The sequence below is a fragment of the Bactrocera tryoni genome, chromosome 3, assembly GCF_016617805.1.
Source record: "Bactrocera tryoni isolate S06 chromosome 3, CSIRO_BtryS06_freeze2, whole genome shotgun sequence".
NCBI lineage: Eukaryota > Metazoa > Arthropoda > Insecta > Diptera > Tephritidae > Bactrocera > Bactrocera tryoni.
This window is the reverse complement of record NC_052501.1, coordinates 69,103,524-69,130,395: the sequence shown is the minus strand read 5'-3', so window position 1 is coordinate 69,130,395 and position 26,872 is coordinate 69,103,524. Positions and strand designations below refer to the sequence as shown.

Genomic DNA, 26,872 nt, shown 5'->3' with positions numbered 1-26,872 from the left:
CAAGTGTAAGTTTATGGTAGGCGCTTTTAAAACGCTACAGATAGATCTGTATGAAACAAGTTGTTCAAAAAAAACTTGAATCCCAAAAGTTAAGTTCAAGTAAAGAACACTGAAAACATTTGTATTCCAAAAAGTAACTCTGCAGAAAGATAAAAAAACCGACAAGTTACCATATCCAAGCGAAGACTGATGGCAAACGACCCAGGATCTTAAAGGTTTTACTTTTACTTTTTTTACTTTCACACAAAGAACTCTGTAGAGGTCCACATATCAGACGACCAGCGTGAGCAGCCGAAATCTTAATATTTGACTATCAAAGTAAGCTTTCAGTCAAATTGAAGCTGTATATGTCTCAAGCAGTAATTCTTAAGATTTTGAGGATGCAACTAATATAAAACTTAAACAGTTAAGCGCGACACAGACTACCCTAAAGTTTATGCCAAAGTTTACCCAAAATCTAGTATACTCTTTTGCCTGGGTTTCTTAAACACTTTTGAACTTTTTTGCTCACCAACACTTAATTGCTTGTAGTATTCCGTACGCTTTCCAGCGCCAGCGCCTGCAGCAGCGCCAACACCTCCGACGGCTGTCGTCAACGACACCTGCCCTTTGCGTTGTTTCTTGGCTACTTTATTGGCCGCTGCAGCCGCAGCAGCTGCGACCGCTCTCCGATTACGATAATTATTCGTCTTCTCGTTAATCTTGGCCGCAACTCTCGATGTGAGAGATGGGGAAGATGTTTTACGCTTGACAATTGTATTGGCTGCTGTTGTTTGCGTCCCCGTCTCATCAGTCGTTACAAATATAGTGGGCGACAAGGTGTTGGATGTGTTCGATGAAATCGAGCCGGACGTATTGGAATTGGGTGATGCTTCCACGCCACTTACACTGCCACCGCGACTATTGGCACCGCCAACACCACCACTACCGCGGCTACTGCGCGCACGCTCTTCACGCTCCAACTCGTCGCACGAGTAGAAGGCTTCATCTTCGAAGTTACCGCTACTTTTGCTGCTCTTCGAACTGTTCGAACTGTTGCGCTTCACTTTAGCGTCCAACGCTTTCTGGGTGTCCTCCTCTGCAATGTATTTGTAGATTTCACGATTGGCGCTCTCCTCCAGCTCCACTGATTTCTTCTTCTGCTTTTTCAGCTTCTTCTTTTTGTCCTTATCACTGAGCTGCATGCATTCGTCGTGACTTTGACACTCATTATTATTATTATTATTGTTGTTGTTATTATTCAAGTGTTCGCAAAATGAATTCTTGAGATTTTGTTTCTTCACCAGCACCACATTGCGTTCCGCTTTGGCGTCGTGCTCTTTCGGCGCATCGGCGACCACACCGTCGGGCGCATACTTCAGCGCAATCGGCACGGGCTTGCAAGTGGCCGCCACCGTGATAACCGTCGACGCGGTCTCTGAGATTGACTTGCGGCGCGTAAGCGTAAACTCTTCACTATTTAAAAATTTCTTATTGCTCATCACGAATTTGACGAGCGCATGCAAATTAAGATTATTATGGCCACGTGAATGTTTCTTGGACGCCTCCTTCTCGGCGCGTTTATCCTTATTCTTTAGCGGGCTGGTGCTACTAACCGCCTCCTCAGCACTCGCCACTGCTGTAGCGCCCGACTTCGCCGCTGTTGCAGCTGCCACACGTTCGGCTGCTGCTAGTTTGCGCGCGCTACGTGAACGCTTCAAGCTCTCACGTTTCTCCAGTTCGCTCATCTTCGTTTTGGACGAACTCTTCTCAATGCGATTATGCTTGTACTTCGGATCGGTAAGTAGTATCTTCTTCTCTTTAGCATTGCCACGTTTGGGCGTTAAATTGTCAGCATCAGCATCACTACTTTCGTCATCCGTGTCGGTGGAGTCGGTGTCCAAGTCATCGTCGTAGTCCTCGTCATCGCTAAACTTGCCAGCAGCCATTGGCGCCGCGGCGCTACGTTGTTTCAATGCGCTTTTGGGTGTAAACTCAGCCAAGCTGGCAAGTGCGCTTGCAGTTGGTGGCACTTCGGCGCTCTCCAGCGAGCCCTGGCGACGCGCCGTAGAGGAAGTGAAGTGTTTGTAGAACTTGCGCTTCGGCGGATCTGTTTTAATGGACTTGAGTGTCGCTTTCTTATGCTCCGGTTTGGGATCGCTAAGTACATGCAGTGCTCGGATTTCACCCTCAGGTCCGTTCAATAGAATGTCCACTTCACTGCGGTGCAGTGACTGTGTTGAGCCAGCGCCGCTGGATTTCAGCGCTTTGGTCGTTGCATTGTCCGCTAGTCGTTCTTGCGCCGCTGACGTTGCAAGACGCTCCTTCTCCGCATCCTCGTCCGCTTCCTCCAATGATGTGGATTTGTCCGCTTGCAATATGAAATGCGGTGATTTGGAACGCTTGCGTGTCGGCATGTGACCGGTGGATTTGCGTCGAAAGCTGGCACGTCGAAACTTCTCAAAACGTGATGGCTCACTGCCGCCCGTCGAACTGGGCACTGTCAGTGTGTGAGTGCCGCTTTGTGTGGGTGATGCATCATCGGTGGAATCGGCACCGCTGCCAGCACTACTGGTCCCGCCACCCGAGAGGCGGAACCACATTTTATCGCGCAACTTCTCCAGCGTGAGTTATGCTTTTTCACAGTAACTGCAGCAACTAACCGCTGTTCTTTTTTTATTTTTTGTATTCTTATAAAACTTTTATGTATTTTATATGTATTATTATATGTAGATATGTATAAGTGACCAAGTTTAACGCTTCGGTAAATGTTTTGACTTTATGTGACGCTTCACTATTGCTTATGTTGTTGCGCGCATGCCATTGGCGGCGTTACACTGCAAGTAATTTTATCAACTTTAAGCTCACTTATTTCACGTCGTTGTTGTTGTGTCGATCTTGGTGAATTTTGCGTTCTTCGTAAATTTGCTGGGAAATCGTTTCGTTTGGTTTTTTGAATTTCGTTTCAATTTTAAGTTCGTTGCAATTGCGCGCTGCCGTATGCATTTCCTAAACACAAGCATTTATGAATTAAAAAAATAATAATTCGTGCACTTCTATAGGAAAATGTTCGCGTCCAATCGAGTGGAGCGCTCGCGTCGCGTCGCGTGAGTTTGCTTTGTCGGCGCGTTCCCGTGTGTGCGCGTTGTTCTTGGCAATTTCGGCTACACTGAATTACACATTTGGCAGGCTAATACGATTGTGCTTTTCTAGGCGAAAATGCCACTAAATTGCAAATGTCATTTTGAAAGAAAAAAAAAAACAAAAAAAAAAAAAAAAAAAAAAAAAAAAATAATTAAAAACATATAAATATCTCGAGAAATACGCGAGGCAAGGAAATCTTGACATGAAAATTGGCAACGCCAAAACAGCATGTGTCATAACTGTAGGCAAACGAATGTTCTGAGTGGTCCAAGTGAGTAAGAGAGCAAGAGACGCACGAATCGCTGCAGCGAAAGAGAGTGAAGATCACAAAATGAGCAATATTTACCACGCGCTCTGCAGAAATACATGGCCGATAATTATTTACATGGAAGGTCAAGGTTAGCTGAAATAAAGATGAAATAAAGAGCTATTGATTCTCGCGCAACGCTTAAGACCTCAGTTTTTTTAAGCGAGACCTTTATAAGCTAGTAACTTAGAACTAATAATTCAAAAAACTTTATTATTTCAAATTAAAAAAAAACGCAACAAATCGCAGTCTTTTTGGGCCTTTTGCGGTCAACGGCTCGTAGTCTTTTGAAGAATTTGAACTAATTAGGAAATATATTCCAGGGAAAGATGATGAAGTTGAAGCTTAAGCATTCACTGTAATCGTAACATTTTTAGTTTGGAAAATAAGGCAACAGTCACTCAAGATCTTGCAGACTATTTCATATGAAACAGGAAGTTAGTCTCACCAATCTAAGAACTTCGAAATGCGAACGAATGCTAAGGCTTCAATTTTAGTAAAATAAAACTGATATTGCTGTACCTTATCAATCTAAGAACGTCACTACCGAGGCTCAGCTGTTAGAAAAATAAAGATCTCTCCGAAAATGAAAAACATTTAGTTAGACCAAAGTAGGATTTGAGATATAGCGTATAACTCGCTAACAGTGCACTCATTACTAGTTAAAGAGGTTTTGAACTCCTTATTAATACCATCACAATAAATTGTTTTCGGATTTGTTTGATGAATGGCCCCAACGGATTCGCTGGCAACTGCAAAGACTATTGGTTTGTTAAAGAAAGTAAAGGAGTAATTTCATTAGATCTGAAACGAGCCGGTACTATGTTGTATTCTTTCGTTGGATCGCGGGCCTCCGTGAGCTCAGCGAACGCTGGTTCAACCGTCGAACATAATTATATACATATGTACATATAGGCCAACCAGATTTGGATATTCCAGTAGCACAAGATAACTTAAGTGATCTTGAATTCAAATAATTTTTTTTGTATTTATTGTAGCGTTAGATCTTTGCAGCTCGGTGAGCTCGGAAAACGCTGTGTCAACCATCGAACATAATTATATGTAGCCGAATTAGTTTTGGGTACTGCAGTAGAACAAGAAAACTTAAGAGAACTGAAAACCAAAAAAATTTTGTATTTTATTATTATATTGTCTATATATTCTGGTAATGAAATTATCTAACAGATTTAGGCTATCAGAATACAATTGCTTGTTATTTCGCTAGCGATCAAGCGTTGGATCTTTGGACTACCCTGAGCTCGGCGAACCCTGAACAACTAGTTTTAGGTACTCCAATTGACCTTAAGTTATCTTGAATCCAAATAAATTTGCTTTCTTTGACACAACTATCTTAGAAGTGAGGAGTGAGATCATCTAACACGTATTGAATGTCGAAATATAACTTTTTGGCTAATATCTCATTTATAGGCATGATTAATAATTCCGAAAAGTAGTCTGAGTCTGAATTTTTGGTAGTTTGTTTTGCTTTTATTGCCACAAATTAGTTTGTTAGTTTCTCAAATTTTTGAAATCCAAGATAGATCGAAATAAATCTTTGGTTGATTTAGAATAGAAAGGTGAAGCAAAGCAGCAAACTTTTTCAAATGGTGGAAGGCAAAATGATCGAAGAAAACAATATATAGGAAAGCTTAGATTTCAAGATAAGTGTAAATAAGTTAACTGAAAACGTAAAGGGGTCTTGAGAGCACTTTTAAAGAAAATATTTAGTCTTTGTTGTCAGAAAACCCATAAAGTTTATCCAAGAATGTAAAGTTAGTAAGGTAATCAGAGATTTATATTTAGTCTTTGTTCCAAGATAGTCCAATAAAAACTATATCAAAAATAAGACTGCCAAGAACGTAAGGTTACTAAGGTCATCTGAGATATATATGGAGATATAACAAATATTATGAGAATTTTGATTTCGGGATATACTAGATATTATTTAGGTTATATTTTATATATAAAAAACTCATTAAAGCAATTGAGTGGCTACACAGCCTCACTAGATTCATTTAGAAAAAATTTTCAATGACGTTTGATCAACAGCTGCAATGATGTGACTTTGCGATAGGTTCAAAATATATAGTTTTCAATAATTATTGCACAAAAATATTGCAATTCACATATTATAAACATATATGTATATATATGAGAACATATATATGTACATACATACATACTTCATGCACGTATATTTATTTCCAATAGATCACTAATGATCTAGCAAACACTGTTAAGCGAACTTTGCACTTCGTTGCATACGAACGCGTTTCGCTTTCTCACAAGCAAAGAGAACCTTCGTATTGGCAATATTTTTATGAGAGATCACTGATCGAAAGATTTACAATTTTTTCGATACAAAAATAAATAATTGCGCAAATTTAATTGCCAAAAAACAAACACACACACGACACACTTGCACCGACTGCGCCGCGAAAATATTTAATTAAATAAAGTTCTTGTGAACAAACATACGTTAATCGTTTCGTAGTTTCGTTTAGACTGAGTCAATAATATGAAAAATTTTACAAAAATTACTAATAAACACTTCTGATTAAAACAAAAAATGAAAAAAAAAACAGCACTTTCGTTGTTCAATTGCTGCGCGACTCGGTAGCAACGATAAGGTGGACACAACAATAACAATAATAGAAAGTAAAATAATAAAAAATGCGAGTGCGTTATCTCTGCACGAAGAGCGCCACACAAACACACACGAGCGGCAAGCGTTGAGAATAGAACTAATTGATTTCAAATGAAATTAACAAAAGCGCAAGAAATTGTGCAGTCGAAAACAAATGTGGCGCAGAATGCAACAAGCAGACAGCTGACTTTGTACATGGAAACGGTACATGGAAATTATGACAGCTGTGGGTTGTGCTTCGTTTCGGCTGTGCGCGGAATGCGAAAATCTGGGCAAAAACAGAAACTCAACTAAATTGTGGTGAAAGAAAAAGTTTGCAAAAATGCAGAAGGCAATAAAAAGACAAAATAGCAAACAGTTTGCATGCAAAATACATACATTATTATTAGGGTGGGTAAAAAAAATTTATTAAAAACAAAGTTTATTTAAAAAAAATTATTTAAAAAAAAAAAAAAAAAAATTATTTAAAAAAATAAAAAAAAACTTATTTAAAAAAAAAATTAAAAAATTTATTTAAAAAATTATAAAAAAAAATTATTTAAAAAAAATTAAAAAAATTTATTTAAAAAAATTATTTAAAAATGTATTTATAAAAATTTATTAAAAAAATTTATTCTATATTTCAAGAGCAAAGCAAAATACATACATTATTATTAGGTGGGTAAAAATTTAATTAAAAAAATTTTTATTAAAAAAATTTTATTAAAAAATTTTATTTATTTTTATAATAATAAAAAAGTTTTTCATACAAGCAATAGATTCCGAACGTTAAGTTTGTATGACAGCTATATGCTATAGTGATCCGATCTGAAAAATTTCTACGGAGATTGAACCATTGTCTGAGAAAATAACCCATGCAAAATTTCGTGAGGATATCTCGTTAAATAAAAAAGTTTTTCATACAAGTTATATGATATAGTCTTCGCATATCGACGGTTCCGACAGCCGCTGAGGAGCGGAAAAGTTATTTTATGATCTGCGAATATTTCCGAATATAAACTGAAAAACATAACCGATGTTTTTGAACCACCATAATATATAAAAATGTATGCACATATCCGTATATTTTTACGAGTACTTAAATACGATTGTATGCCGATGATTTAATGGCGCGCTACTCAACGCTTGACAGCGCGAAGCGATCAGTCATGTGCAGCAATAAATATGTGAGTGGCAAAGCACTGAGATTGACGCTCAAGTGGAGGTGTAGTTTTCGAGCAGCAAAACAAACACTACATAAAAACGAGTAACTAAATATACAGGTATGCAGCAGGCCGAAGTGCTTACCACTTACACACATACACACATATAAATACATGTAAGCACAAGCATTTGTAGTTTTTGCAAATGATGTCATCGATTTCGTTTTGATAAATATTTATGACAAAGGTAATTTATAAATCAGCTAGAACGCAAGACTTTTGCGGAAACACAAGAGCAAACGATTTACAACAACAACTTCATACATACATATGTACATGCATAATGTACAATAAAACAATTATCGAAGGTGTCGCATAGTTCGGCAGGCGATTAACTTTAGTGTTGGCACGCGAAGGTGAAGTGGGAAAAAAAAAGCAAAGAAATGTTTGAGAAGAAGGCATTTTTCAGTAGAAAAAGTATACGTGTGAAAGTAAATGGTGTTTTTTTAGGGAGGGGGATATGTTTGTAGGCTGATGCAAATGTGGTTGAGTCACTTGAGTTGCTAGAATGAAGTGCTCAATAGCTTTATTTTACGTCACAAACACGAGTTTAGGGCTTTCAGTTGACGAATAACTGTGAAGAGTTTTCTTTGAGGTGTAACGGAAACTCTAACCTGAAATTTTTTATCGGGCAGATGAAATTTTGTTGAAAAATAAAACTATAACTCCTCCAACACGAACAAAAAGTGGAGTTTAAGATGAGTAAAAGGAAAAGAGCGAGACTGAATTGTAGGGTGTAATTTTGGGTCTTCAGACAAAGAAGTACAAAAAACACTGAATCCGAATCTAAAAATTCAAAATGTCTATATCCCTTCATAAAAAAAACAGAGCTTACTTCGAATAAATCCCACAGACACTTATTATAAATTTAACCCCGTTAACGGATGATAAGGAGCGGAGTTCAGACGCAGCAATTTATTTCTTCCCATAATTAATGCATTTATAAAGGCGATAATGTAGTAATCCGATAAGCGTTAATAACTCCCAGTTCGCTTATCACTTGCTGAGAAAGTTAAAAAAATTTACTGAAAACAATAAATACTGTGCTAAAACTACATATTATTTGCACATATCGAATAAAAAAAACAACAAAATTACAGAAAAAAAATATTGAGAACAATATACATATGTATATAAAAGTAATAAACACTCAAAAAAAATATAAAAAAATTTAAATAATTCAAAAATAAGCTGAAAAAAAGTAAAAAAAAAATAAAAAAATATATTTGTACATATGTATACTTATATAAAAATGCTGAAAGGAATAAAAAAAATTGATATATAAGCTACATATATAAACAAAATTTAAGAATTATTAGAACCTTTAAAGCAAAATATAAAAAAATAAACTCCAAAAATATATTAAAAACTGAAAATAAAAAGTAACGGAAAAAAGATAAAAATTAAATAAACAAAATCAAATAAATAATGATAATAAATAAAATAATTTACTGAGATAAAATAAAAATAAAAATAAATAAATAAATAATAAAAAATAAACTCAAAATATATGTATATATAAAATTTTAAGTAATAAAAAAGTAACAAGAAAAAAATTAAAAACAAAAAATAAATAAATAAATCAAAAAATAAATTAAAAAAATTAAAAAAATAATTAAAAATTTAAAATATCAATTAAAAATGAATTAAAAATGTTGTGAAAAATAATCAATTAGAGCAAAAAATAGTAATTAATAAAAAATTAAAAATATTGACAAAATATATAAAAAGATAAATTAAAAAAATAGATTAAAAATTTTAAACAATAAATATTAACAAGAAAAAAGTTAAAAGATAAAATAAATAAAAAAAATTCAAAAAAACGTTAGAAAACTAAATAAAAAAATTTAAAAAATATTAAAAAAATCATTAAAAAATAATAAAAAGAAATATTGAAAAAAGATATAAAATATGAAATATACTAAAAATTTTAAACAATAAAAAAGTAACGAGAAAAAAGATAAACTTAAATATATAAAAGATAAACTTAAAAATATAAAAAAAAAAATAATAAAAAAGTAAAAATAAAAAAATTAAAATTTATGAAAAAAAAAATAATTTTTTTTAGAAAACATATAAAACAAAAAATATAACCAAAAAAATATTTTAACAAGTAATAAAAAAATAACGAGAAAATATAAAGTAAATGAATATTATATACAATATGAAATATGAAAAATTAAATAAATAATAAATAAAAAAATAATAAAAAATAATAAGAAAAATTATTAAAAAACCATTTTTGAATTACTAAAACAAAGAATATTGAGAAAAAATTTCGAAAAATAAAGAAAATAATTTAAATGAATCCAAACAAAAAAAAATAACAAAAAAACTAAAAAATAAAATGAAAAAAATGATGCAAAAACATTTTTGAATAAATAAAAGTATTAAAAAAAAAGAATATTGACAAAAAATATCTAAAAATAAAGAAAAAAAATCTAAATTAATCCAAACAAAAAATTACAAAAAAAAATTAAAAAAAAATTAAAACATTATGAAAAAAACAATTTTTGAATTATTAAAAAATGTAAAAAAGAATATTGAGAAAAAAAAAAAGAAAAAAAATTAAAAATTAAATTTAAAAAGGAAATACGTATGTAAGTATGTTTATTAATTAAAAAAAAACAAAAAAAATATATTTAAAAAAACAATTTTTGCAAAAAGTAAGCTCACATAAATGTAGCGATATGCCATGGAGCTTAGATAGAAAACTTACATAAGTTAAAAAATTGAATTATTCAATAAAAAAATCAAAAAAAAAATATCGAAAATAAAAAAAAATTAGAGAAAGACTTTGAAAAATTACATATATTAAAATCTTGAAAAAATTAAAAAGATATGCATATTTTTGTATGTATATATATATTAATTATAACAAAAACAAAAAAAAAAACAATAAACAAAACATAAAACAAATTTTTTTAAAAATTAAAAAAAAAAATTTAAAAAAAAATTATAAAAAAAAAATTATTAAAAAAAAAATTATTAAAAAAAAAAAATTATAATTTCAAAAAATTAAAATATAAAAAAGAGTATTTACAAAAAAGAAAAACCTCATCAAACTACAACGCCCTCTAATCTTTGTTCCAGTTGATGTCATATCACTAAAAATAGACATTTTAAAACCATTCAATCAAGCGATATTACAATACCAACAACCCGCACGCCACCCTGCCGTTGTAACAAATTATTACACACGAACAAAAACAACAGTTATTAATAATAAATAATTGAACGAGATAACAGTAAATAACGTGCGAACACAAAAGCGAAAAGAAAAACGAGAAAATGTAGCCATGAACTTCCGCGTGAATACACGAAAACGCTCGTACATATTACGATCAAGTGAAGTGAAGTAAAGCGCCACTCCAACAGGGGGTGGGGTGAAGGCGCCTAAATTGAAATGCCAAACATTTAACACGACAAATATGGGGAAGAGCCGCGGATGTAAGCGGGATTATAGTAGAAAAAATATTGCTTTAATATTTGATGTTGACAAATTGGCGATGCTTGGCGAGCAACAACCACATGTATCGAATGTTGTGTATATACTATATAGCATTAGATGGCAGACATTTATGCGTGAAATGAAATGGACAAAAAAAACTAAAATCGATAGTGTGCTAAATTGTCGCAATAAAAACATTAAATAAAAAACTGTGCGGCAGACAAGCAATTAATTAAAAAAAATAATAATAATAAAATATAAGGACAAATAAAAATAAAATAATATTTTTAAAATAATAGAATTTTAGATATTTTAAAATATTTTGATACAGAAAAAATTATTTGCTCCTAATAAAGATACATTTTTATTGTTATTTCTATTAAAAAAGTATAAATAAAACTGAAAATTATTTTTTTTAATAAACCAGTTGAGAATTTCAAGCAAATAATTATTGAACGAACAAAATTATAAACAAATACAAGAAAAATTACAACAATTAGTCATATTAATTTTTTTTTTAAATATTTTAGAATAATATTTAAAATTTTCTAAGAAAAGTCTAATAAATATTTTAACGGTTTTATTCATGAAACTATTTATTAGGCATTTGAATATGAAAATGACTAGATCTATGAACTAAAAGTACATACAAGTATGTATGTACGTATGTATGTATGTAGATATGTATATTTCATATTGAAAATTACAAAAACTTTTGGACCGCTTCCAGTCATGCCAGATTTTTACAGCTCTCAATACATCTCTAAATGTTTTGAAAGACACAAAATGTAAGACAAAATTTTATAATCTAAAGGCTGCGCATAGACACACGAAAAGTAAACATTTTACAACAGAAAAACAACAAACAAAACATAGCTGAGTCATGGCGACGAGTACTAGGGGCTTTCGCGTATAAAAGAATACAATTTTTAAATGAAAAAAAGAAAAAAAAAGAAATAAAAGAAAAAAAAGAAAAACAAGAAAAAAAAAACGACAAACGAAATTTTGCCTCTCAAAGAATTTGCGCAACGAGCGCGCGCGAAAATGTTTTTGTCAACTCACATACTCAATTTTTGTTTTTTTTTATTACTATAATATAATATAATATATATTGGTGGTGGAGCCACTTTGATATTTTCTAAGAAAAAAATTTATAAAAAAATTAAAATTAAAAAAAAATCATAAAAAAGAAATTTTAATGGCAAAAAATATAAAAAAATTGTTTAAGGAAAAAAATTTCTAAAAACAAAATCGCAGAAAAAATGTCTACAAAAACCATTTGTTATAAAAATTTCTGGAATTTTTTTTTGCTTAAATTTTGTTGCTAAAAAAATTCGACATTATTGAAAAAAAAAATTTTTAAATCAATATTAATTATTTAAAGTTTAAAAATAAAATTGTTTCACATAAATAGTAATTACTTATGAAATAAAACATTTTCCAAGAAAAAAATAATAAAAAAATTGTTTAAAAATAAAAATCTTAGAAAAATAAACTCTGAAAAATAGTTTCAAAAAAAATTCACAGAAAAAATGTCTAAGAAAAACACTTGCTCTAAGAAATTTCTGGGAGATTTTTTGTTCAAAGTTTGTTGCTAAAAATTCGAGTTTTTCGAACAAAAAAAAAGTATATATTAAAATCAATATTAATTAAAGTTTTGAAAAAAAAGTTTGATATAAACAGTAATTATTTAAGAAAAAAGATTTAAAGAAAAAACTGATAAAAAATCAAAAAAAATGCCAAAGAAAAAAATTTGTTCTAAGAAATTTATGGGAATTTTTTAGCCTATTTTTATTTTTCTAGTTAAAAAATTCGAGTTTTTCGAACAAAATATTTTGAAATCAATATTAATTATTTAAGGTTTTGAAAAACAAAATTTTTTGACATAAATAGTAATTATTTCAGAAAAAAAATTCTAAGAAAAAAAAATAGTTTTAGAAAAAAATAAAAAATTTAATTCTAAGAAAAAAACTTCTGAAAAATAATTTCTAAAAAAATCACAAAAAAAAAGTCTAATAAAAACATTTGTTCTAAAAAATTTCTAGGAACATTTTTTACTTAAATTTCGTTTCTAAAAAAGCCAAGATTTACCAAAAAAAATAATTATTTTAAACGCAATGTTTAAAATTATAAAATATTGAAATAATTAAGTAAAAAAAATTGCCAGAAGCTTTCAGTGACAATTTCCAATTTTGTTTTTTTTTTTTTTTGTTTATAAAAAATCTTGCTTATAATAAAACAAATTTTCGTTATGTATAAAATTCATTATAAAATTTTTAACTGGCAGCATTGATATACAGTTGAGAGTTTGGTGAAATATGCAAGAGAGCGCACAAGCGAGCACCACGCGTTTGACGCGTAGAATTCGTGTTCGCTGACGAAGATGACAGAACAGCTGTGCATATTTTTCGCAGAATACTGAGCTATAAAAACAGAAGACAAGCCAAAAATAGAAAGACGCAACTAAATGATTCTAATGAAATTACAAATAATAAATAAAGCGACATAAAACAGCACGATTTTAAAATAACTGCTAAAAGTGGCACAGAGAAACACAGAAATCCGGCTGAAACTAATTGCAAACGGAAGGGTCGTACATTAAATGCTGTAAATATGTACATACATATATGTATTATGTTTGTATATTTTTATACATATGTATGAATATACTTATATTATCTTGCCGCTTAATTAACATATGAAAAAAGGTAAATAAAGGCAAGACATCAAAGCAGACCTGCCTCCTCATTGGTTTGGCTATAGGTGCCCTCTTGTCGCATATCAATTAACTACTCAGAAATTTAGGTAAAATTAATGAAATTAAATGACCGTTAAATTTGAATTACCTACCAACATTAGCAAAAAGTTTTGTTACTCTGTTTTTGTGCTGGTTTTTTTCGCAGCACACTCATGCTTGAAGCGTTACTAAGCCACTACAGCTCAAGGTAGTCAGCAAAGGAAACGAAAAAAGGCAAATAACTTAACAATTTTTGAGTACTGACACATGTCGGCTGATTGGCGGCTGCTTTTCATACGTCATATTTTAAATACTTGTATGTACATAAGGGTGAGCAAAAAACTAAATTATCCAATTTATGGGTTAAAAGCTGAAACTTATATACAGAAAAAAATAAAGATTCATAAGAATATCGTCAGCTAAAATGCAAATGCGTATCAGCAAAAACAATGAAATTGAGTTTTTTATTGCTTACGATTCACTACACCATATTACATATAAGTAAACATAAAATTTTAGGCATCCGCTATCAGTTATAACCAATTTATAACCAATATATAACCATTTTATAACCGAAACTCAAATTTGGTTTCAATGCGAGTAATTTCTATTATAGGCTTTCCCTACCAGTTTTAACCAATACATAACCGATATATAACCATTTCATAACCAAAACTCAAATTTTGTTTCAATGCGAGTAATTTCTATTATAGGCTTCCCTTATAAGTTATAACCAATATATAACCGATATATAACTATTTTCTAACCAAAACTCAAATTTTGTTTGAATATGAGTAGTTTCTATTATAGGCTTCGGCTTTCAGTTATAATCAATTTATAACCAATATGTAGCCATTTCATAACCAAAACTCAAATTTTGTTTCAATATGAGTAATTTCTATTATAGGCTTCCCCTAACAGTTAAAACCAATATATAACCGATATATAACCATTTCATAACCAAAACTCAAATTTTGTTTCAATATGAGTAATTTCTATTATAGGCTTCGGCTTTCAGTTATAATCAATTTATAACCAATATGTAGCCATTTCATAACCAAAACTCAAATTTTGTTTCAATATGAGTAATTTCTATTATAGGCTTCCCCTAACAGTTAAAACCAATATATAACCGATATATAACCATTTCATAACCAAAACTCAAATTTTGTTTCAATATGAGTAATTTCTATTATAGGCTTCGGCTTTCAGTTATAATCAATTTATAACCAATATGTAGCCATTTTATAACCGAAGCTCAAATTTTGTTTCAATATGAGTAGTTTCTATTATAGGCTTCCGCTTTCAGTTGTAACCTATTTATAACTAATATATAACCATTTCATAACCAAAACTCAAATTTGGTTTCAATGTGAGTGGTTGCTATAATGTTTTACTTTCGCCTGTATACTTATGAAAAGTGATCTCACGTTAGTTTGCATTTTAGGTGACGATATGAACTTGTAGATTTTCTAAATAACTTAACATAACATAACTAACATAACTTCATAAAAAAATAAAAATTCTTTAAAAATTTTAATTTATTATTATTTCACACAAGTAGTTTTTAAGAGTTTAAAATTTCTCAAAAAATCTTACTCAGTGGAATTTATTTTTCGAAAAAAAAAAACAAATCGTATATTTATTAAATATTTTTTAATTCAAAAATTCGTTTCTTTAAAATTCTTTGAAATTTGTTAGTTTATATTTTTGTTTGGCTCACCCTAACTCTCATAATATGTGTATAGGCAGACACACTTGTAGTAGGAAGAAATTCTTGTTAACATTTTGCAAATCATACAACCTTCGCACTCTTCAGTTTCAAGAATTGTTTGTAATATTTTTAATGAGCTTAAATTTATACACATTAAATGGTGAGAGCGAAAATTACGTAATTTTGTGAGTAAGAGAGTGGTGAGTTATATAAAAAACACAAGTGGATTCCATTAAATTTTACAAAAAAAATACTAAATAACAGAATAAGCTATAATACCCTACACATATACAAAATTTTTCATACAGGAACTTGATTTTGAACGCTCACTTTGTATGACAGCTATATGCTATAGTGGTTCGATTTCAACAATTGGTTTGGAGATTATAGTCCTTTCTTCGAAAATAATCTGTGTCAATTTTCGTAAAGATATCTTGTGGAATAAAAAAGATTTTCATACAAAGGCTTGATTTTGATCGAAAAATTTTTATGACAGCTATATGCTGTAGTGGTCTGATCTGAAAAATTTCTTCAGATATTGTACCATTGTCTTAGAAAATAACCCATGTCAAATTTCATTAAGATATCTTAAAAAATATAAATGGTTTCCATACGAGCACTGGATTTTCGTCTATCAATTTGTATGGCAGGTATTCCTATAATGGTCAGATATAGGTGACTCCGAGAAATAAGCAGTTTCTTGGAGAGAAAAGAACGTGTGACAGATTTCACGCTAATAATTCAAAAACTGTGAGACTATTTCGTGTATTATATATACACTAAAAACAGGTTTCTTTATGCATTCAATGAGGTCAAGTTAACTTGTGGCATACTTTTTCAACCCCCAAAAACCCAACCTAAACCCATAAGTTTCAATATTTACTTCTGTAAACTAAGCTATAAAAATTTAAAAACTTTTTTATAATTACTGCAAATGATTCACGCTCGTAAAACTATAAAAGAAAATATGCAACTAATTCGCACGACAAAATTCAATTTGAGATATTTACTAAGCATTTAAAAATTGTTTATTTTAACAAACGAAGGCGTGAGCAAACAAATAGAATATTATATAGATACATGTATATATATTATATGTATATAAATATATATACATACATTCACACACATACTACAAATGCCAAGAAGGTAATGAAGTATAAACGTGAGATAATAAAGCAGCAGCAATAGCAAATGAGCTCATATTTTAGAGGCAATAAACAAAATTATTGGGAAAATAATAATAAAAAAAAACATTTATTTTTAAAAATTTTATTTACATACATATATACATATGTATATACGTACATTAATAAATTACATTATATCTGTATATACTTATGCATGTTTACAAAAATTGTTTACAGTTTGCTGCCTTTGTAGCCAATTTCCAACAAGCCTACTCAGAAGCGCACAGTGGACCATAGACAGGTTGTAGTGCAAACCTCGCAGTTCAACTAATTCAGCGCTAAATACCTAAAATCGCGAAACAATTGAGCTTAAGGCGCCGCTTAACAGTTTTTGGAGCGCTTTTGGCAGCGGCAGTGTTTACTTTTTGCATTTTATATGACATTTTGACTGTTCGTATTTATCGTTTTTTTATACTTTTAGTATTATTATTGTTATTGATAATATATCGTAAACAAATTTATTTATGCAGACGAAAACTGAATATATGTATGTATAATACAAGAATTTAATTTGATAAATGTTCATTAATCGAAATTGATTATTAATCGAAATCGAAATCGATAATTAATCGATTAATATCTTTTTGTTTACAAAAACTTGATGATGAAGATAAAATACATAATTTTAGTCGATAAATATTCACTAATCGAAATCGATAATTAATAAATTTTCGACTAATCAGTATCGATTATTGATCGATCATATTTTTTTCAAAATCTTGATGATTGAAGATAATATACAATAACTTTATTTTGGTATGTTTTCACTTATCGGTATCGATTATTTATCGACCAATTTTTTTAGTTTACAAAAACTTGATGATTAAAGACAGAATACAATAATTTTAATAGATCGAAAAATCGAAACCGATTATTAATCGATCAAATTTTTTTTTTTACAAAAACTAGATGATTGAAGCTAGAATACAATAATTTCATTAAATAAATGTTCACTAATCGGAATCGATTATTAATCGACCATATTTGTTTCAAAAGCGTGGTGATTAGAGATGGAATGATCACAATAATTTTATTGGATTAATGTTCAACAGTCGGAATCGATTACTAAACCACCAATTTTTGTTTTGTTTTCAATAACTTAAAGATTGAAATAGAATACAATAATTTTATTTGATAAATATTCAATAAACGGAATCGATTATTAATCGATATTTTTTTGTTTTCAAAAACTTCATCATTGAAGATAGATAGAGCATTTTTTAGATAAATGTTCACCAATCGGAATGGATTATTTTATATTTTCAAAAACTTGATGATTGTTAATACATGTAGAACATATTAACTGTTTCGATAAATGTTCACTTATCAAAATGCACTATTACTCTAACAAATTTGTTTTAAAAAAATTTATGATTGAAGCTTGAATCGAATATTCTCTTTTGTTAAATATTTTTTAATAGGAAACGATTATTAAACGATCTTTTTTCAAAAACTTTATAATTGAAAATGGAATATAATAATTTCAATTGATAATAATGGACTATTAATCGAACAAATTTTTTCGCCAAAATTGATAATGAAGCTAGAATACAATAATATTTTTCGATAAATATTCACTAATCGGTATCGATAATTAATCGATTAAATTTTTTTTGTTTTTAAAAACTATACCTATATGTATAAAGAAGATATAATACAATAATTTTATGTAGTAAATTGACAAAGGTTCACTAATCGGAATCGATTATTAATCGATTACGTTTTTTTGTTACTTTGTTAACTTGTTTTTTTTTTGTTAATTGATATTGACGATAGAACACGTTAAGTTTATTTGTTTAGTTTGTCATAAATATTCTTTAATCGGAATCGATAATTAATCGAAAACATTTTTTAATTGTTTTTAAAAATTTTAAGGCTGAAGATAGAATACAATAAGCTTTCTGATGAATAATCACTAATCGGAATCGATTATTAATCGATTTTTTCCACAAACTTTATGTTGCAGATAGAAATCAATAGGTTTCTTGATAAATAATCACCAATCGAAAACGATTGTTTTTGGATAAAAAATGGGTTTTTTGATAAATAATCTCGATCGCTGATTATTTATCAAAAAACCCATTTTATCGAATTTATTTTTGATAAATAATCAACAATCGAGATTATTTAAAGACAGATTATTTATCGATTAACGATCTCGATCGCTAATTATTTATCAAAAAACCCATTTTTATCGAATTTATTGTTGATAAATAATCAGCAATCGAGATTATTTAAAGACCGATTATTTTATTTTGTTTGTTTTTCAGAAACTCGACGTTCTAGTATAATCTAGTATTCTCATCTATAGTGCTTTGGTAACAATTTTGTGTATCAGCAAGAGTTTTAACTATTGCTTGAGTTTTAACGATTATAACCTTACCAATAATAAATAAATAATGTTAATTTAAAAATTTCTGCCCACACTTCGCTTAGTAAAGTAAAACAGCAAGAATGAATCACATTTAGGTTCAGATATTCTTACCACGCCTCCATTATAAAAATTATCGCTTACGATAACACCACTTGAAGTTATCAAATTTATGATTAGTCAACTATTTGTATTCGAAAATAAATACTAAGATCAAATGTAAAATAAGGGAAAACACAGTTTTATTATTACAATTTTTGTTTTGCAACAAAAGCCGCTCAAAATATTGAAAGAGCAGTGATAAGATAATACTTTGGCAGCCATAATTGCAGCCACTTTATAAGGTCATAAAGATTTCCATAGAAATTGGGGATTTTTCACAAGTACTCGTTATAGACAATTACGAATGGGAAAGTGAAATATGCTTGCATATAAATTTCAATGTAAATGCAATATTTTGTTGGCACCTAATCGTATTTAGGTATATTTGTGTTATACATATGTATGGCTTGCATTCAAGCAAATGGGTCTGTAGGTCGTCTTAATGGTAGAAATTCTTCGGCTGCTTAGTTTTCCATCAGCCACACATAATTACTTGGAATTTTACATATGTTAAAGGGTGTTTTCGGATGTAAAAATAAGATATATGAAGGAATAAAAAGAAGTGTTGGAGATTGAGTTGTTGAAAGAAGAAAGCTATGCATTTTTGGATATACATATGTATATTTGTTTATAGGTATGTGTTATTATAAACAAACATATACGTATATGAAACTACAAATATGCATTCATTGATTCTTTAAATGCGGCGAAGTGGCATTGTTGCTTCAAAAGCATAAATTGTACGCTCAAAATTAGTCAAAGAGTGTCTAAACTCAATACAAATCGCCTCATTCTACTTCATCAGCAGACTCGTTTAGGTGTTTGGTCATATACGTACATAAAAATAGCGGAATCCTTGCAAAGCCTTTGAGCTGGCAAGACGGACTCCTACCGCGCTCACATCGGAGCGGAAACTACTTAGTCGAATTTCCGTTGTCATCTTGCGCTCTAGCACAGATATAACCAATATACATATAACCATTTTATAACCGAAACTGAAATTTTGTTTCAATAGGAGTGTATGATAACCAATAATATAACCGTTTTATAACCAAAACACAAATTTTATTTCAATAGGAGTATATGATAACCAATAATATAACCATTTTATAACCGAAACTGAAATTTTGTTTCAATATGAGTGAATGATAACCAATAATATAACCATTTTATAACCGAAACTCAAATTTTGTTTCAACAGGAGTATATGATAACCAATACATAACCATTTTATAACCGAAACTGAAATTTTGTTTCAATAGGAGTGTATGATAACCAATATATAACCATTTTATAACCAAAACTCAACTTTGGTTTCAATATGAGTGAATGATAACCAATATATAACCAAAATTTTGTTTCAATATGAGTGAATGATAACCGATATATAAACATTTTATAACCAAAACTCAAATTTTGTTTCAATAGGAGTGAATGATAACCAATAATATAACCGTTTTATAACCAAAACTCAATTTCGGTTTCAATAGGAGTGTATGATAACCAATAATATAACCATTTTATAACCAAAACTCAATTTTGGTTTCAATATGAGTGAATGATAACCAATAATATAACCATTTTATAACCAGAACTCAATTTCGGTTTCAATAGGAGTGAATGATAACCAATAATATAACCGTTTTATAACCGAAACTCAAATTTTATTTCAATAGGAGTATATGATAACCAATAATATAACCGTTTTATAACCAAAACTGAAATTTTGTTTCAGTAAGAGTAGTTTCTATTATGGTATAACGTTTTTCCTTCGCCTGTAAACTTATGAAAAGTGACGATTTTGCATTTTAGATGACGATATACTCATATAAATACTTCATACAGTTTTTACAAGTATCTACATTAGTATCTAAATCTAAGTCTATAAATAAAACGCACTAAATACCGCAAAGAAAATCGCTTGCTCTCCGCATTCTTCCGCTTGGCTTATCGACGAAGCGAATTTGTGCCAACTAAAGCAAACAAAATTTGCAACCAGACAAACTGGCCAGGCCGGGGCGTCTGTGGGCACGTGTGTGTTGTACTACGAATAGACGGACGGACGGATGGCGGCTAAAGTGGCATACGGTTTAATGAAATGACAGCGACGAAAGGCGTCAGCGTTGGTAAGCAAATAAATCCATATCAACATATTCTACTTTTTTCTAAGTATGGATGTATGTGTGTATGTTTTTATGTACATATGTATGTAGTAATTATGCCTAAGTAAAAGAAATGCCAGCGAAAAAATTCAAAAATTTTTAATTGAATCTAATAAATACCGTGAACGGCACGGACAAGTGATGTTTGCTGGAGGCAAATTAAACGAAATTGGGGCTTTTTGAAACAAGAAGTATTACATACATGGACAAATATACATACATATGTATATACAGCTGTATATGTGAACGTATGTATGTACATATGTGAAACCGAAGTTAATCAATAAGACGCACATACACACAGATCTGCTACTTATTTGCCTGGCGATGTGAATCCACTTTAATAGCGCGAAATATTTTTAAGTACTTAATATTGGGAAACGCAATTTTTATTGTTGTTGGGCGAAGAAAATCTTGGATAAATATTTGAAAAATAGAAAATTCATAATTTATGCAGAAAAAAATAACACTTCCGATCAGCTGATTTCAAGCGCTGTACAAACATGGGTACGTGAAGTGATGAGTGGTTGCGTTTTAAATTTAAAATTCGATAAATTTGTATATTCTCATATGAAAAATATTTTTTTTTAATTTTTACAATTTATATTAATTATTGGTTTAAAAAAAATTTAGAAAACAATTTTTGAAAAAATAAATTAAATATATAAATTAAAATTGAATTTGAAGCACAGTAAAAAAAATAAAAATAAAGATAAACTAAAAACAAAATAAAAATAATGATAAGTTAAAAAAAAAATAAAAAAAACCCAATAAATAAAAAAACAATTAAAAAAAAAACAAATCAATAAAAAAGAAAACAAATAAAAATAAAGCTAAACTAAAAAAAATAAACTAAACTAAAAAATATAATTATTTAGGACATACTAAAAAAAAAAATAAAAAAAAAAAATTAAAAAAAATAAAAAATAACAATCTAAATAAAAAAATAGAATAAAAATACAGTTAAATAAAAAAAATATAAAATTATTAAAAACAAAGTAAAAGAAATTAAATTGAGGCAAACTATAAAAATATAATTGTGAACGACAAAGTAAAAAAAAAATAAATAAATTTGCGCTAAAAAAGTTCAAACAATATTGAAAACGTTTTTTTTTAATTAATTCAATAAAAAATTTAAAAAACATTTCTAAGCTTTAAATGAGTCACTCTTCATAGTAAAATCTGTACTTTGTTGCTTAATACACTGTTAAATGTTTAGTGTTATTCCTGAAGGTATAAAATATTAAAAAGAGCCAGCTGTTTGAAAATTTGAAAAAAAATAATAATTTTCAAAACAATGCAAAATTAAATCAATTTTACAGTTGAAAAATATTTTTGAAGAGGTTGCCACCTTTTTGAATTTCAAAAAATTTAATTCTGAATTATTTTTTCAAAACTATTTTTTAAAAATTGAAGCTTCTGGAAATTATAATTTTTATTTGAAAATTTCACAAACTGAACAGATTTATTAATGTTATAGTTGAAAAATATTTTTTGAAGATGTTGCCACCTATGTATGTACATATTGATTTAAATAAATTTTACTGTTGGAAAATTATTGTGGAAAAGATAGACACTTATTGTATTGAATAAACTCAACAGTTGAAAAATATTTTTGAATAGGTTGCCACCTGTTGAAATTCTTATAATAAAATATATTTTTTTTTTTAATTCTAAAAATTGAAGTTTCAGGAAATTATAATTTTTATTTGAAAATTCTACAAACTGAACAGATTAATTAATGTTATAGTTGAAAATTATTTTTTGAAGATGTTGCCACCTATTGAGTTAAATTAATTTTACAGTTGAAAAGAATTTTGTGAAGAGGTTGCCACCTATTTAATCTTTAAAAAATATGCTACTAATTTACTTATTCACAGTTAAGTTTTGAGAAGGTTGCCATCTGTTGAAGTTCGAAAAAATTAAATTCTTAATTCTTTTCTTTAATAACATAAACTTCAAAATTTTATAAATTGCAATTTCCGGAACAAATTTTTATTTTTTTTTTTCAGAAAGCTTGCAGTGTGAATTATGTTTTTATAAAACAATTATAATTTTTTATAACAAGTTTATAAAAGTTTTTAATCAAATTATTTCCAATAAACTTCAATTTTATAAACTTTTTTTTAGTACTTATAATTTAGCATTTCGCAATTTTAAAGGAGCTTAAAAAACGCTAAAAAAAATTAATACATAGTTGAAATAATAAACTTTCCATAATTTAAAAAAATTTAAAAGTTATTTTCATGATTTAAAAATTTTTAAAGTTTTAATTTCCAGGAATTATATTTTTCAATAATTTTTTAATTCTGCAAATTATGTTTTTTATGTAATTTTAATTTCCGAAATTCAGTTTTTCAAAAATTTTAGTTTCCAAAAATTTTATTTTTCAAAAATTTTTAATTTCCGAAATCCAATTTTTTCAAAAATTTTAGTTTCCAAAAATCATATTTTTCAAATATTTTTAATTCTCGAAATTCTATTTTTCAAAAATTTTATTTCCCGCAAATTTTTATATTTCAGAAAGTATAATTTCCATTTTTTAATAATTTAATAATAAAAAAAATTCAAATATCCAAAATTTATACCAAATTACTACTTCATATTTTTTAACATGTAATATTTATATATAAATTATATTATATTATATAATATATATTTAAAATAAAATAAAGTTATTTTCAAAATATTTTAAGCACAAAAAAAAATATTTTCAATAAAAAGTTTTAGAAATTCCAAAAAAACAAAATTTATACAGAGTGCTATTTTATAGAGATTTTGAAATTTATTTTAAATAATTTTTCACAATATTTTAAACCCAAAAAATATATTTCCAACAAAAAGTTTAAAAATTAAAAAACTCCAAAATTTATACAAAATTGCTAGGTTGTAGTCGTTTTAAATTTTATTATTCTTTTTCTCTGTTTTTAAAAATTTTTAACTCGAAAAAAATTTAATTTTAATTACAAAATTTCGAAAATGAAAAAATTTAAAAAAAATTGATATTTTATAGAGATTTTTAAGTTTTTTATGATTGTTTTTCAAAGTATTTTAAATTCGAAAAAAATATTTTCCATCGATATACATACATATAAAAATTGCAAAACTCCAAAATTTATACAAAACTGCTAATTTATAAAGATTTGTTTTTTTTTTTCAAAAATTTTCAAACTAAAAAAAGATATTTTCAAAATCGACATTGAAGCCTACGAACTGCAAACTTTCAACAAGAAGTTGTGCAAGCCAACAAAATTAAGGTGGAAAGCCCAATTGGATTTTAATAGCGACCTAAATTCGATGTTCCTGACTTTCAGATTTTGGATTAAAAAAGTATTTTTTAACTGTTTATTTTTTAAAAATAATATTAAAAAAATACAAAATATTTGTTTAAGGAAAAATTATTTAGTTTTCCCCATTTTTTGGCTAACATTGTTTATTTCAATGCTTGAGATGCAGCACGGCTCCATCACTTTTGATGGCCAGCAATTAAAGCGGATTCCAGAAACACATGGCAGCGCTGCAGCAATGCCGTAAACAATCAAATATATCATAAAAATGTTTAAACGCCGCCACAAAAAGCATACAGCCCTAGCAAAATGCAGTGGCACACAAAACAATAATAACAGCAACAACAACAAGAAGTAACAAAAACAAACTTCCTTGGCGCGCGAAGGCAGAGAAGCTGTTAGCAAATTGCGCTTGTTAAAAAAAATAATAACAAAATATAAATTCAAAATGCCAATTGCAGCGAACGGGCACAAAGGGGCGGGAGGGGGAGCAGCGCCAGAATGGATAAGCTGCAGCAAGCAGGCGCGTTAATTGAGCGGTGAACGAGGCAAAAGTCAACGCCAAAAGCAGATTGCACGGAGGAGAACTGTGCTAGGGCAAAACAATGACTGCTTGTGTGTGCATGCATGTGCATGCGTGTGCATGTACATATGTGCGTGAAGTTTTCTGTATGTCAGCCCATTAACAGTTGCGTAACTTACCAACAGCAACATGAAACAGGCTGCGCGCCGAGCCATTTGGTGCAACTGCTGCAGCAAGCAGCCGAAAGGTGGACGGCAGGAGATATGAGCGGGCGGGGCAGCAAAGAAAAATGGGCCAATAAAATGCGTTAAGCAAATATACGAAGAATTTCGGCATTACGGGAGAATTGTAAGTGAAATTAGGGAACAGGAAAAATATTGCAACATACTTTACAAAAAAAAAATAACAACAAAAAAAATAACAACAAAAAAAATAACAACAAAAAAAATAACAACAAAAAAAATAACAACAAAAAAAACAACAAAAAAATTATAACAACAAAGCGAATGATGCAACATTCGCCGCGCAACAAAGATGCAGAACAATTAAGCGCAGCACTACAATAACAATAGCAATAACAATAACAATTAAAAAGGCGGGTGGTCCCGTCCAAGCGACGCCACTCAGCCAAACAGCCAGCCTGCGAGTGAATCAAGTAGCATTGTAGCACATTGCCGGCAGCGTTGCTGCAGCATGCAACACGTACGGGCCATTTGCATTTTATTCGTTTGTAATTAGGGCCAAATTGAAATCTGCCAATTTTTTCGAATTAACACAAACAATTGCGCGCATACATAAGTATTTACACCAGCGCCCGTTACAACTGCAGCACAAAATAAAAGCAGCAACAACAACAAAAGCGCCTGCAACAGCATCAAAGCGCTTGCAAATGGCGCGAGTGCGAACTGCGAATGACTGCGGGCAGCGCCGCCACTTGACTTTTTAATGCTTCGTTATTTGCTTTACTGTTTTTGTTTTTACAACCGAAGACCAAGAATTTGAATAAATAACTAAGCGGCGTCGCGCTCATAGACGCCGACAAAACAAGTGTATTGTGCTGCTGCAAAACACACGAACACACAGCGGACTCAATGCAGTCGCTATCCCTTCTGTGAAGCTTCTTCAATATTTGCCGCCTCAACGCCTTTTCGTTTGTGTTTTGCGAAAAGAAATGCCGTCGCAGCCGCACTATTTTCGGCATTTGAAATTCTTTTGTGCTTAAGTCAGGGCGTTTTTATTTGCATGCACTGTATTTGCACGGCGCTTTGGCTGCAGGAACAGCGGGAGGCACATTTTCCACGGCTATGCCGACCCGTTTAGAGTGGCGTGTGCCAAGGATTTTTGTATTTTTTTAACAAAATTTCCGAGAGGTGCAAGAAAAAGATTTTGAGTTATGTAGTTCTTGGCACTTTATGGAAATAACAGATTTATTGAGTTATAAAGTCAAAATTTATGTTCAGAAAAAATTTAGGTGGCAGTGCAATTAGCTAGTTAGTATGGGGGTGCTATAACACATAAAGATCTAGTAAACAGAAATTCATTATTTTTTTCCAGTAGAGGACCTTAGCAATTTGTATCCCGGGTTGTACAAGTGGAATCGGGTTGGTAGTCAACAAAATATCTAACGATTAGACCTGGAAACGAGCTTTTTCGAGACAGTCGGACGATACGGAAAGGGGTGTTAGGTAAGTGGAGTTTGCTGGGCTTGCTAAGAGATAGTTACAGTTATGTGGGAACTTATTGCATGCTAGAAATATAGCACATTTGGATATTAGGGTCGATTCTGAATAAGTAGAAGTTTAATCTGCTACAGTATCTAGAACGAAGTTACGCTAGTATCACTCTAGATTTTTGTGACAACTCGAGCTCTTCGTCTGCGTTAGGTCTTGGTTTGACTTCAAGTATACCATTCACTGCGAGTGAGTCGGTGAAGACGTTGATTTCTCAACTGTGAATTGCGGTCAGTGTGTATCTAAAGTTTGTTGCGTCCGAAATCTGGTCAGCGTAATGTTCGATGTCGTCGACGTGATCTAAGAAAAACCGCTCGATGTTCCAA

General features: G+C 29.8%; 1 protein-coding gene across 2 annotated transcripts in view; it reads right to left on the bottom strand.

The window, feature by feature from the left end:
- LOC120770898 overlaps positions 1 to 26,872 on the bottom strand; it is a 309,718-nt gene that overhangs the window by 112,158 nt on the left and 170,688 nt on the right. The window lies entirely within an intron of this gene.